Source organism: Microtus ochrogaster, chromosome 1, assembly GCF_000317375.1.
Source record: "Microtus ochrogaster isolate Prairie Vole_2 chromosome 1, MicOch1.0, whole genome shotgun sequence".
Classification (NCBI taxonomy): Eukaryota; Metazoa; Chordata; class Mammalia; order Rodentia; family Cricetidae; genus Microtus; species Microtus ochrogaster.
The window spans coordinates 14,816,595-14,829,274 of NC_022009.1; the positions used below are offsets into that span (position 1 = coordinate 14,816,595).

The 12,680-nt window shown below is 44.7% G+C and overlaps 1 protein-coding gene across 1 annotated transcript in view; it reads left to right on the plus strand.

The window, feature by feature from the left end:
- The window catches only part of Fntb (farnesyltransferase, CAAX box, beta), a 66,791-nt gene that overhangs the window by 4,704 nt on the left and 49,407 nt on the right, over positions 1–12,680 (plus strand). The gene's annotated exons all lie outside the window — the stretch shown is intronic.

Genomic DNA, 12,680 nt, shown 5'->3' on the forward strand with positions numbered 1-12,680 from the left:
TGTGTAGCTTTGGAGCCTGTCCTGGAACTAGCTCTGAAGATCAGTCTGGCCTCGAACTCACAGAGATCTACCACCCTCTGCCTCCCGAGTGCTGGGATTAGAACCGTGCCCCACCACCGCCTGGCTCAGTAAGGTCAGTTTCCTGGCGGTTGGTGAATCTGTTCCTTGATAAATATTTTCCCAGTGGATGTGATGCAAAGGGCCTCTTGTGACGACAGCAAGGTGAGGTTGTGCTGTTAGTCCACCCTTGTCAGTGACGGGTCATCGGGAATCACCCTATCACAAACTGCCTTAGATGATGAGACATGGAGCCCACAGCTGGAGAGCCAGTCTAGGCTTCATAGCGAGACCCTGAATAAACACAAAAAGAAAACTGGGCTCAGTGCTACTAGCATGCCCACAGTGTAAGGCCCTGGGTCTAACCCCCAGGTCTGCCAAAGACGAATGGTGTCCACAGACTCTTCTGGTTGAGATGAAATGCATGTACTTTTAGACTTTCAGGTATAAAGTAAAACAAATGCCTGTTGAGAAAATTTATGTTTAAATTTAGGTCACTGTGGGCCTGGGATATAACTCAGTGGTACTTTCAAGTGTAGGTGAGGCTCTAAATTCAACCCCTAGCACTACACACACAAATGTAATAACTGTTACAATTCATACTTTATATAACTGTAATTTAGAGATGCCAACTCTTCTTATCTATGAGACAGTTCTCGTACAATTCTTCATGTGTCTTTATTATCAGCAGTTTTTGAGCAATATATATATTATATATTGCTATATATATATTGCTGTATATATTGCTTTTCTAAATCATATGAGTAAGATAATTATCATTGAATATTGACTATCTTATCCCAGCTTTAAGGACCGACTCAGGCCTAGTAGAACAGATCTGTAATCCCATCTGCTTGGGGGACAGAGGCAGGAGGAGAGCAAGTTCAAGGCCAGCTTGGGCAGTTTAGTGAGACTCTGCTCAGATGGAAAAAGGAGTTTGGAGGGACAATGAGATGGCTCAGCGGGTAGAAGTGCTTGCCTTGTAAGCCTGATGACATGTGTTTGATCCCCAGAACCCATGTAAATGTGGAAGTAGAAACCAGCTCCCCAAAGTTGACCTTGGCTGTCCCCACATGTACTGTGGCTCACACACACCCTCGCATACGTCATACCCACAATGATAATAACATGATTTTAAGAAGGAAAATCTCTCCTTTTTCTGAGTTTTTAGCTTGAACCCTCTATGTCTAAAGTGATTAGCAAGAGAAACTGCATAGAAGTTGACTAACATCCCCTCATGGCCGCTACCCAGAGAAGTTAGTGAACCTCTCACAGGTGGCTTAGGGTTCCCGTCTCCACCTGCGGTGCCTGTAACAGGGAGGTGGCCAGGAGGAACCCAGAAACCAAGAGCAGGGCTTGGTGTGCACATTCACATTGTGCCTCGTGGAAGAGTCTGGAGCTCTTTCATGTGGGCGTGGGGGTGCTGATGGAGAGGAGGGGGTGTGCCCGAGGAGGTGGGGAAGATGATGATTTCCTTTAGGGATACAGAAGTCCGCTTATAAAGGAGTAAGTCACTCCCGCTGTGTTTTCAAAGCCGTATCTGCTGTTGCTCAAAATAACCAGCTAAGAGTAATCCTCCCATGAAGGAGGCTCGTTGTGAGTGATGCCTTTGTCTCCTGCGGTCTGATCGTGGGGTGACATATTCTCGTCACTAATAGCCCTCAAATACCATTCGTTCAGAAAGTGCTTTGCTCCTTAAACATTAGAGAATTTTTTTGTTATTCCTTTAGTTGAGAAGATGAATAGTGTGGCTAGGGGTTCTAGAAAGCAGCATTTAAGTTATGAATGAGGAAAGTACTTTATCCCTTCTGAAAGCATTTTGTGTCTGGGGAAATGAATGTTCTCACAAGCTTCAGGACCTGAGATCGGATCCCCAGCACCCATGTAAAAGCCCCTATGGGTGTGGTACTGAGGCAGGAGGTTCCTGGAGCTCACTGGCCAGCCCGTATAGCCAGTTGGTGAGCTTCAGGTTCAGAGAGAGACCCTGCCTCAAAAATAAGCACCCAACATTGACCTCTGGCCTTTATGACACACACACACACACACACACACACACACACACACACACACACTCACTCACACCTTTCAACCTATCAAAGAGAAACATGCATCAGAATCCCTGATGGTTTGTTAGTGGATGGACTTCATACTGAGGCTCTGAGTATATAGGTGTGTACTGAAACACTGGTTCCCAGCTTCTGGTATGTTAGTTTTCCACCTCTGTTCAGATTGGAGGCCTTGTTCTGCTTTTCCTTCTTATGCTTGTGTTTAAAGAGTGTGGGTGAGCAAAAGGCAAGCTCTAGGCTAGAAATGCTTGTCTGTTTGCTTCAGGAGTGTATTCGAGACACCTACAGTATAGTGGGAAGGTGAGAGTATTAATGAAAAGGTGTTTCTTTTTTCTCTCTTTTTTTTTTTTGGTGCATGCAGGTGCATTCACTGTGTGTGTGCATATGTGGAGGACATGTTGGCCAGGTGCCTTCCTCTGTCATTTTCCACCCTGTCTTAGTCACTCTTCCCTGGCTGTGAAGAGACACCATAACCACGGCAACTCTTCTGAAGAGAGCATTTAGCTGGGGACTTGCTTACAGTTTTAGAGGTTTAGTCTGTTATTAGCATGATGGGGAGCGTGGTCGCATGCAGGCAGGCACTGGAGCAGTAGCCCAGAGCTACGTCCTGATCCCCAGGCAGAGAGAGGAAGAGAGGTAGGCAGAGAGACTCTGGCTTGTCATGGGCGATTGAAACCTCAAAGCCTAACCCCAGTGATGTGAGTCTTCCAACTGGGCCACACCTCTTAATCCTTCTGATCCTTTTAAATAGTGGACTCCCTATTGGCTGGACATTCAATATATGAGCCTATGGGGGCTGTTCTTATTCAAAGCACCGTATTCTTTTTTTTTTTTTTTTTCCATTTTGGCTGCAGTGGATGACCAGAGCATTCCCAGCCTAAGCTTGTTCCAGTCTCACAGAGCTGGAGCAATAGACATGCCGCCATTCCTTCCTTGTTTTATGTTGGCTGGGACACAAGCTCAAGTTCTCATGCTTCTGTGTGTCATACTCTTTACTGTCTAAGCCATCACCCCAGCCTGAGAAAATATATATATATATTTTTTGAGACAGGGTCTCACTATGTAGCCCTGGCTGGCCTGGAACTCACTGTGTAGACCAGGCTGGCCTCGAACTCACAGCGATCTACCTGCCTCTGTTTCCTGGGTGCTGGCATTAAAATCATGTGCCATATGTCTGGCTAAGTTGAAAGAATTTTATGATGAAAACCAGTATATTTACCATCTAGATTCTCTTGTTAACGTTTTCCATACTTTGGGGGCCAGAGTGGGGTGAAGGAGACAGGGTCTCCTGTGAGTTCCTAGGCCCTCTGTGTCTCTCTGCCAGGATCTAGAACTTCAGGCATGCAGCACCACCATTTCTGGACCCTTCCCTTTCCCTTCTCTTTGTGGCATTGGGGTTGAACTCAAAGCCCACACTCAACATGGAGCGGACCCCCAGCCTGCTGTCTTTTATTTTCTATTTGTTTGTTTGAGGCAGGGCCTTGCTGTGTGTCTCAGGCTGCCTTGCTCAGGTGCTGGGGTTACAGACATGCACTACGGTGCCTGGCTTCTACCCATCTCTTATTAATGGGTTTCAAAGGAAGTTGTAGATGTCAAGACAGTTCTTAAATACTCATTAAATAGAGTTTAATATTAACACATAGTTCTTGTAAGATATAATTTATACAGGATGAAATGTGCGTATGGTAAGAATAACACTCACACGTGCACTTAGCTTTGGCAGGTGCTCATTCCTGTTCATGCTTAATTTTTTTTCTATTGTCCCAAGATTTAAAAGAAAAATAAATGATATGTATTTACTTATTTGTACGTACATGTGAGCAAGAACTTGTGCACTTGAGCCATGTGTATTGTGGAAGGTTAGAGGGTTAGAGGACAAGATGCGGGGCCCGGTTCCTGCCATCGTGCAGGTAGCAGGGCTGGAACTCAGGTGGTCAGGCTTGGCTGTAAGCACCTTTACCCACTGAACCTTCATGCTGGCGTTTTTAATTTAATTTTTTAAAACAGCCTTTGGCTATGTGTTTAATTAGGATCCAATAAAAGCTCACTTATTTGGAGCTATTTTTAAATATTAAAGAGCTGGTCTCTTGGGAATTAATCTTCCATGCGTGATCCTGGCCTTGTAACTTTGTCACTTAGCAGAATTCTGAAGTAGAACAGGTGTTCTGGGCTCCACCCTCTTCCTGAGAAGTGGCTTGGTGTTCTTTTACAGGACTTTGAGTGGTGTAGCCCGGTCTCTAGGGAGCCAAGCCTGGGGCCCTTTGCTGTTTATGCAGAAGGAAAGGTTCGGTTGCTATGGGGCTGTTGAACTGCCTGTAGGCTGGTGATGGCCTGTGGGGATTTCTGTGTAGAAAGGAGAGATCAAATGGAAGGTGGGTTGGGAAGGAAGCAGGGGAATTAAAGAAGCAGTGGTCCGCGGAGGTGCATGTGCTCCTGCCCTTTCTCCTTCTTGCTGTGAAAACCCCTCAATTGAAGGCTTTTGGTGGTGTTTTCAGAGTTCAGGTTTCAGAGCCAAAGAACTTTCATACGTCTTCGTGATTTTAGACAACAAAACAGTAACAACAGCAGCTACAGAATCACCTTCAGTGCCTCAGTATTTCTTTTTTGTTTGTTTGTTTATTTATTTTTGTGATGTGCTGGGGAGTTGAGCCCAAAGCCTCATGAATGCTAGGCAAATATCTTTATCATCCCAAGCCAAGTTCACCTGTGCTTAAGGTGTCTGTGTGTGTGTGTGTGTGTGTGTGTGTGTGAGAGAGAGAGAGACAGAGAGAGAGACAGACAGACAGAGAGACAGAGGGAGGGAGGCTAGGTAAATATCTTTATTATCCCAAGCCGAGTTCACCTGTGCTTAAGGTGTGGGGGGGGGGGGGGGGGGGAAGATGGGGGAGGGGAGAGAGTTGTGTATGGATAGATGTCGTGTATGCAGGTGCCTGTGGTGGGTGTGCCTCTGCACACTCAGGTAGAGGCCAGAGTGTCCCATTGCTCTCTCATTCCTTTGAGAACTCTCTGTGAACCTGGATTCTCACCGCCAGCAAGTGTCACTTCGTGTCACTGTCTCCCTTAGCCTGGGGTTACAAGTGTGTGTGTACCACGTCCAGCGTGGTCTGTAGGTGCTGGGATTGGAGCCCAGGTCTTCAAGGCTACACAGCAAGTGATTTTACACACCGAGTCATCTCTCCAACTCCTAAATTGAATATTTATTTATATTAATTTTTTGTTTGTTTTGTTTTTTCAAGATAGGGTTTCTGTGAGTAACCTTGGCTGTTCCGGAACTTTCTCTGAAGACCTGGTTGGCCTTGAACTAACAAAGAAGTTAGATTATTTTCTAAAATTTAGATGTGTTTATTTTATTTTTATGTGTATAGTGTTTTGTTCACATGTATGCCTGTGCACTAGGTGCCTGTCTGCTTCCTTTGGAAATCAGCAAAGGGCATTGGGGTCTCTAGAACAGGAGTTCCGGACAGTTGTGAGCCACCATGTAGGTTCTGGGACTCCACCTGGGTCCTGTGCAAGAATAAGTGCTCTTAACCCTGAACCACCTCTCCAGCCCCTAAAGTGAGGACTTCAAGTCTGTTTATTTTTGAGACAGTTTTTCACCAGTAGCTCCGGTTTTCCTGGCGCTTGCTGTGCAGCCCAGTCTGGACTTGAACTTGCATTGCTTATCTTTTGTCTCTTGAGCGTTGGAATCACTGGCACATGCCACCATGCCCAACTAGACTTTAATAAAAATTCAAGAGGGATTTGACTGTAATGTTTTCTTCCCTAATTCTGCTCCACAAGGTACATTTCTCATTGTATGGTGTGGTTGAAAATCCCCTAAGCCATGGGGATTTGATATAGGGTCTTGGAGAACTCAGAATATGTTGTTTATTAAAACAATTGAACAAAGGAACATCATCACAGACTCGAAGCTCTTGCCAAATCTGGAGGAAAATGGACACAGCTCTCAGGGGAGGGAAGGAGAAGAGAACACTCATTTTTCTTGTTTGAGTCTCTGACTAGGACCCAATAGATGGTGCGGGAGAATTGTCTGTATTCTGTCAATCATGTTATAAATAAACGCTGATCGGCCAGACAGGAAGTATAGGTGGGAAAACCAGACAGGAAATAGAAATGATATAATGAGAACAGGAGAATTCTGGGAAGGAGGAAGTTGATTCCTCCCTCTCCTGCCCAGACCACCGAAGCAGCAGGATGTGATCTGCCCCACTGAAAAAAGGTAGTGATCCACATGGCTAACATAGATCAGAAAAATGGGTTAATCAAGATGTGAGAGTTAGCCAGTGAGAGGCTAGAGCTAATGGGCTAATCAGCTTTATAATTTACAGAGATCTTTGTGTGATTTTCTTTGGGGCTAAACAGTTGTGGGGGACCTGGTGGGAGGACAGAAAACACAAACAAGCAGGCCCCTCATGTTACAGATAGACTATTGGATGACAGATTAACAAGAAGAAACGGAAGTTTATCTATTTGGTTTTGTCATTTTTAAATAGAGTCTAACTATGTAGCCCAGGCTGGTCTTGAACTTGCTCTATAGCGGAAGCCAGTGTCGAATGCCCAGCCTCCTTAGTACCACCATTCAGAGCCACAAATAGAAGTTCCTTAGCATGTGTGAAACCATATACACACGTGAACATCCAGTGAACATCCAGCGAGGAGGAGTAACCCAGGGGGGCGGTGAGAACCTGAGGTAAGCAAAGGGAAGGCAGAGGAGAAACGGTGTGGGAAATGGCGGTGTGGGCAATTAGGTCTGTAAATGTGCCGCCTCAGTTTCCCTGTGTTGCAGAGAACGAAGGAAACAAATTAGTAAAAGAAAATGGATTTCTTTACATTTTGGCCAGAACTGGGGATAGAAAAGTTCTTAGATTCTGTCTGCCTTTGATGTAGCCATGTTACAGCTTTATAGCTCAGATAAAAGGAGACTTTAATGTGCGCGACTTAGCTGGTGGCAGAACCAACTGTGCAGCCTCTCCCTGGGGACAGGGTCTGCTTCTCCTCTGGCCCCAGGCTTCTGCCTGTTCTCCCTGAGCCAGGGATCCCTACAGAAGCTGTCATTCTTTGGGGCCCATTGTTTCAGGGTCCCTCTTTGACTGCAGTGCCCGTCTTCCTTGTTTGCTCTTCAATCTCGAGGATTTGGGATACTCTGTTATAATCTGCTGGTGGCTTGGTGTGAAAATTCTTGAGATTTGCATTTGCATGCGCCCAAAAGGAGAAAGCAGCAGCCAGAGTTAGAGACGCCCAGTTAGTGTCAGGTCACCATGCCTAAGAATCCCTTCTCTATAACCTCCGGCCTTAGTGACTTTCAGAATAGCTGGCACCAGGCACTTCATTTTAGCTGAGTGTGTCCCTTGCCTCAGAGCTGTTTTTCTCTGAAGACACAGATGCTAACCGTCTTGTGGTTTGCTTTTAATTCTCCCTCCTTGGTGTGATGAAGCTTTGCCCTTTAATCTGCTCTATGTTGGGGGGTTGGGGAGGAAGAAGTATAGCAGGCAAGCAGGAAGACAGTGCCAAAGGCCCCTTTTTCTAGGTCAAACACAAGCAACTATTTAGAAGGAAAGACGCTTAGGCTAAGTTTACCTGGTGTCTTCTAAAATTTTATGAATGCTGAGTCCCTTTTCATTGTGTCTTGACAGATTGTGCGGTGGAAGCATTTCCTTATCTTTCATATATATAAAGATTACATATACTAAAGATTGATTATAATTGGGGGTGGGTGAGACAGGTTATATAGCCCCAGATGTCCTGGAACTCATTCTGTAGGCCAAGCTGGTCTCCAACTCATAGAGCTCTGCCTCCCAAGTGCTGGTATTAAAGGATGTACCAGTGTGTGTGTATGGTGTGTGTGTGTGTGTGTGTGTGTGTGTGTGTGTGTGTGTGGTGTGTGTGTGTGTGTGTATGCAGGGGCCCAAAGAGAATAGAAAGGGCCGTGTGACATCCTGGAGCTAGAGTTACAGGCAGTCATGAGCCACCAAATGAGGGTGATGGGAGGGAGCCCTGCCTGGGTCTTCCAGAGGAGCAGCAGGTGCTTGTAACTGCAGAGCTGTCTCCCAGCCCCTGTCTCTCTTGTTTGAAAGGTCAGCTGTAAGTGTGGCCTCCTGACGTCGGTTAAACACACTGTGATTTCTAATAGAAAAAGGATGCTTACCTTTGTGTAGCAGAGTATCAACAGACAACAGCTATAAAACGTCACAGAGACTTACAAAGCAAAATCAGAGAAAACAGCAATTAACAAAGAATCTAGCTATTTTCACTTAGATAACTCGTCAGGTCTTGTGTGGTCAGTGTTTAATTCTTCTAGCTATTAGAGCTTGGGATGCAAAGTGCTTGGCCATATCTAATTGCTGGTGCTAAAAAAATGATGATTATAATATAGTTAGAAATATACACATGCTGTATACACTTGTATCCAAAAACCATAAAAAAATAAACAAAAATTCAATGATAATTTTATTATGTTGTATCTGTCAGATATATATATATGTAATATGTATAACAGATGGATATGTTGCATTTCGTATATCATAAGAACATTTTCTGTTATATAAATATTATAAATATAAAATCGAGGGGGCTGGAGAGTGGTCTAGACACTGACTGCCCTTCCAGAGAACCTGGGTTAAATTCCCAGCATTCACATGGCAGCTCACAGCAGTCTGCACTGCAGTTCTAGGGGATTCAGCATCCTCTGCTGACCTCTGAGAGCACTGCATGGAAGTGATGCACAGACATACATGCTGGCCAGCTCGTAGTAATAAAACAACTAAACAAAATCTAAACAAAATGAAACATACATTCTTTCTCTCTCTCTCTCTCTCTCTCTCTATATATATATATATATATATATATATGTATGTATGTATGTATACACACACACACACACACATATATATATATATATATATTTGATATCCATTCAGGCAAAACACTCTTTCCCTTTTAATAAAAGAGTAGGGAAGGAAAAATAATTTTCCTTTAGCCTTTAAATTCCCCCCCCTCCAGTTCTGTATAACAAAAGAAATAAATTTGTTAACATATATACATGAAGACAAATACTTGGGGAGAAATGATTGAGAATATAAGCTTATATAATATCTTACACTCACAACAAAGGGCTCTGTGTGTGTGTGTGTGTGTGTGCGCGCGCGCGCGCGCGCGCGCGCGCGCACTTGTGTAAAGGTAACCAGGAAAAGTAAACAAAAGGAAGGTTCGCGTAGTGCCTTTTCCATGCATTGGGGCTTTTTCTTTCTGGTACTGTGGGTTGCACTCTTACAAATGGATGTTTTCTGCATAGATAAGAATTTCCCTTATAGAAGGATATCTATCCTCTTCTTATTTTCAGAATTTCTCCTGAATCTGCAATACTTTAAGGTGATAGGCTCAAAACAATCCCTGTGCATATAGAGGCAGATCCGGTATCCTACTCGGGTACAAGGTACTGTTACCGTGTAGGGGTGATGGTCCGGTTCATTTTCACTGCCTCCTAAAAGAATTAAGAGGCAGGAAAGATCTGAGCATTGACTGGTATCAGTAGAGAAATCTCCGATAGAGCAAATAGGAGCAGAGAGAACCAGCAGTTGAAGAAAGGCTTTTATTAGAGCTGAAGACATCCACACATCCAGCAGGCACACAGATCTGCACAGAGGGACAGAGCTTCTGCACAGCAAACAGCTTCTTGAGAGCTGGGAGTAGTTTTTAAGTCTGAGAAAGGTCATCCTCCGATACTTCAGGGCTGGCCAGTTTGGAGAAAGACAGGCTGGCTGATCGGCCTACAACCACTGCGCACTTGTCCCGATGTGGCTTTGGACTTGCTGAGTCAGCCATTAGCCAGGGACCTACTGACAGGAGAAAAAGCCACAAGGCCTTTGTTTTACACTGCCAGGCTTTTGTCTCAGGTCTAGAGGATGAAGAAGCAAGCTATCTTGGGAGCTCACCATCTGATTACCTAGTCGTGGACAGTCTCCCTATCTGCCTGCTTGCCTGGGAGGCCATGGACCTCTGAGTCCCTCAGTATCCACCGTCCCTCATCCTCTGAGTGACTGGACCTGGGAGTTAAGCACCCAAACTGCCATTAGTTTTGTTGCTAGATCCAAGATGGCTTCTCACCACTCAAAGGCTGATATTTAGTCAAGGGTTGACAGGAAGGAAATGTGTTCATTCAAGCATCCTGAGGAGGAGAGGAGGAACCTTTGTCCTTCCAAAAAGACTGTCTTTGAGAACTCAGGACTGCAAATGGACTCTTGGAGGGAAAGAAGAGGCTCAGGGGACAGTGAGCAAGAGAATTAAGTGCTCAGTAGGGCCTTCCTCGTCTTCCTCACCCACAGCACGAGTCTCTGTTCTTTTTCCTGGCCAGGACGTTACAATCCTCCTCTATCTCCTAAGGCTCGTGCCTATAATTCTTTACACGAACACACTACCTTTCTGCAACTTAAACTTCACAGCAGTGTGCTTGCCTCGTATGGTTGATACACAGACTTAACAATAAGGAGAGGCGGGACACGTTTGCTGTAACCTGGAGGTCTCCAATTACTCTATTCTGAAAATGTAAAGAAATATTAGCAGTTAACAGCTCAGTCATTTACATGTGGCTTCGCTAGAATTTAGGGAGGGGATGTCAAAGGGCTGCGTGGGCAGGGGCAGCTACTGTTACTGTTTGGAAATCATGGGTTGAGTTACTGGAGAAGCTTGTGTGCCACCAGCAAGGTTCTATAAACAGGGTAATCTCTCCCCATCTTTCTCCCTCTCCTCTCAATTTTACTGGAATTTTTGGGGCGCTCCATCCAGGGCGCCACCTGTTACTAGAAACTGAAATCCCTTCTTGGAGTTTTCAGTCTATGTTAATAAAAGCATTTAAGAATGGTCTCAGCGGATGGGAGAGCTGGGATGTCCTTGTCTTCCCCAACCCCTGCTCAGGCAGTGTGAAGAGCTGGCCTTGGAAGTGTGGGTGCAGGAGGAGAGCTAGTCCCATCCCTCACCGGCTGCTGGGCTCCTTGAGAGCAGGCCCTGTAACTCACCTGGGCAATGGGCCTGGCGCAGGGAGAGCCGTCCCGAGGGTGTGCATTTGCAATTAAAGCTCTTTGGGCAAAAGGGCAGACTGGGAAACATACCATGACATACCTAAGCTTCCAAATCAAGATGATTTTTTTGTTTTGTTTTGGTTTTTTAATTTATTTTTTATCATATTTATTTATTTATTTTGTTTTTTATTGCGAGGAAGGTTGCAAGGGTGGAGGGCAGGTATAGAGGGAGAGGGAGGTGAGTAGGATTGGGGTGCATGATATGAAATTCACAAAGAATCAATAAAAATTGTTTTTTTAAAAAAGAATAGCCTTAGGGAAAAACCTGAGGACAATTTTATTAGAGTTTAGAAGCAATATTCCAGGGCAGGCAAAGCTATCAAATCTTAGCAGCTGTCCAGAGGAGAAAATGGAGGGAGAAAGAGAGAAAGCCATGTTTTTGAGTTAGGCAAAAGCAGTGGAGTTCTGACTCATGACAGAAGGCAGGGTGGCGGTCTTCATCGGAAGAGTGTGAAAGCCCGAATTGTCTAGGAAAGCAGGTCTAAGCTTTGGCAAGTTTCCAAAAGAAAGAAAAAGTTAAACAAGGAGATATATTGGCTAGGCAGTGGTGTTCACCTTTAATCCCAGCACTCCGGAGGCAGAGGCAGGCGGATCTCCTTGAGTTCGAGGCCAGCCTGGTCTACAAGAGCTAGTTCCAGGACAGCCAGGGCTGTATAGAAAAACTTTGTCTTGCAGACAGACAGACACACACATGCATGCACGCACGCTTTTGGAGTAATTTGGAAAATCAGGAAGACCTAAGCAGAGCCCTCTGGCATAGTTCCATAAGAAGCTAATTGAGAGTGAGGATTTGGGGAAGGGAAAGCGCATTATCTCCTTAAAGGGATAGTTATTTCAGCTGGGTTAACGCTATGTTTGGGGTAGTTTGGAATGTTAGCTCTTTTTCTTTTAATATTTATTTATTTACTTATTATGTATACAATATTCTGTTTGTGTGTATGCCTGCAGGCCAGAAGAGGGCACCAGACCTCATTGCAGATGGTTGTGAGCCACCATGTGGTTGCTGGGAATTGAACTCAGGACCTTTGGAAGAGCAGGCAATGGGAATGTTAGCTCTTAACCCAAGGCCAGAGGTAGATTCTATTCTTTTGACCAGGAGGTCCTTTAGTGGGCCTCCATAGCGCCCTGATCAAGACTCCTATGACATGCTCACCTCTGAATAGGTAATGTTAAAATCATTTAGGAATGGACTGAAATTGGGGAGTAAGTAAAACCCATGTCCAACGTGAAAGTCTAGAGAGCCAATTATGTTCACCAAAAGGATTATTGTCTGGACTGGGGTTTCGTTCCCAACCTCATGTATAGCCTGTTCTGGCTAGTTGTTTGTCAACTGATGTAAGCTAGAAGTTGTCTGGGAAGAGGAACCCCAATGGATAAAATGCCTCCATTCAGATTGCCTGTAGGCAGGTCAGTAGGGCGTTTTCTTTTTCATTTATTTTCTTACTTATTTATTTCTATTTTCCTTTTTTTTTTTTTTTTTTTT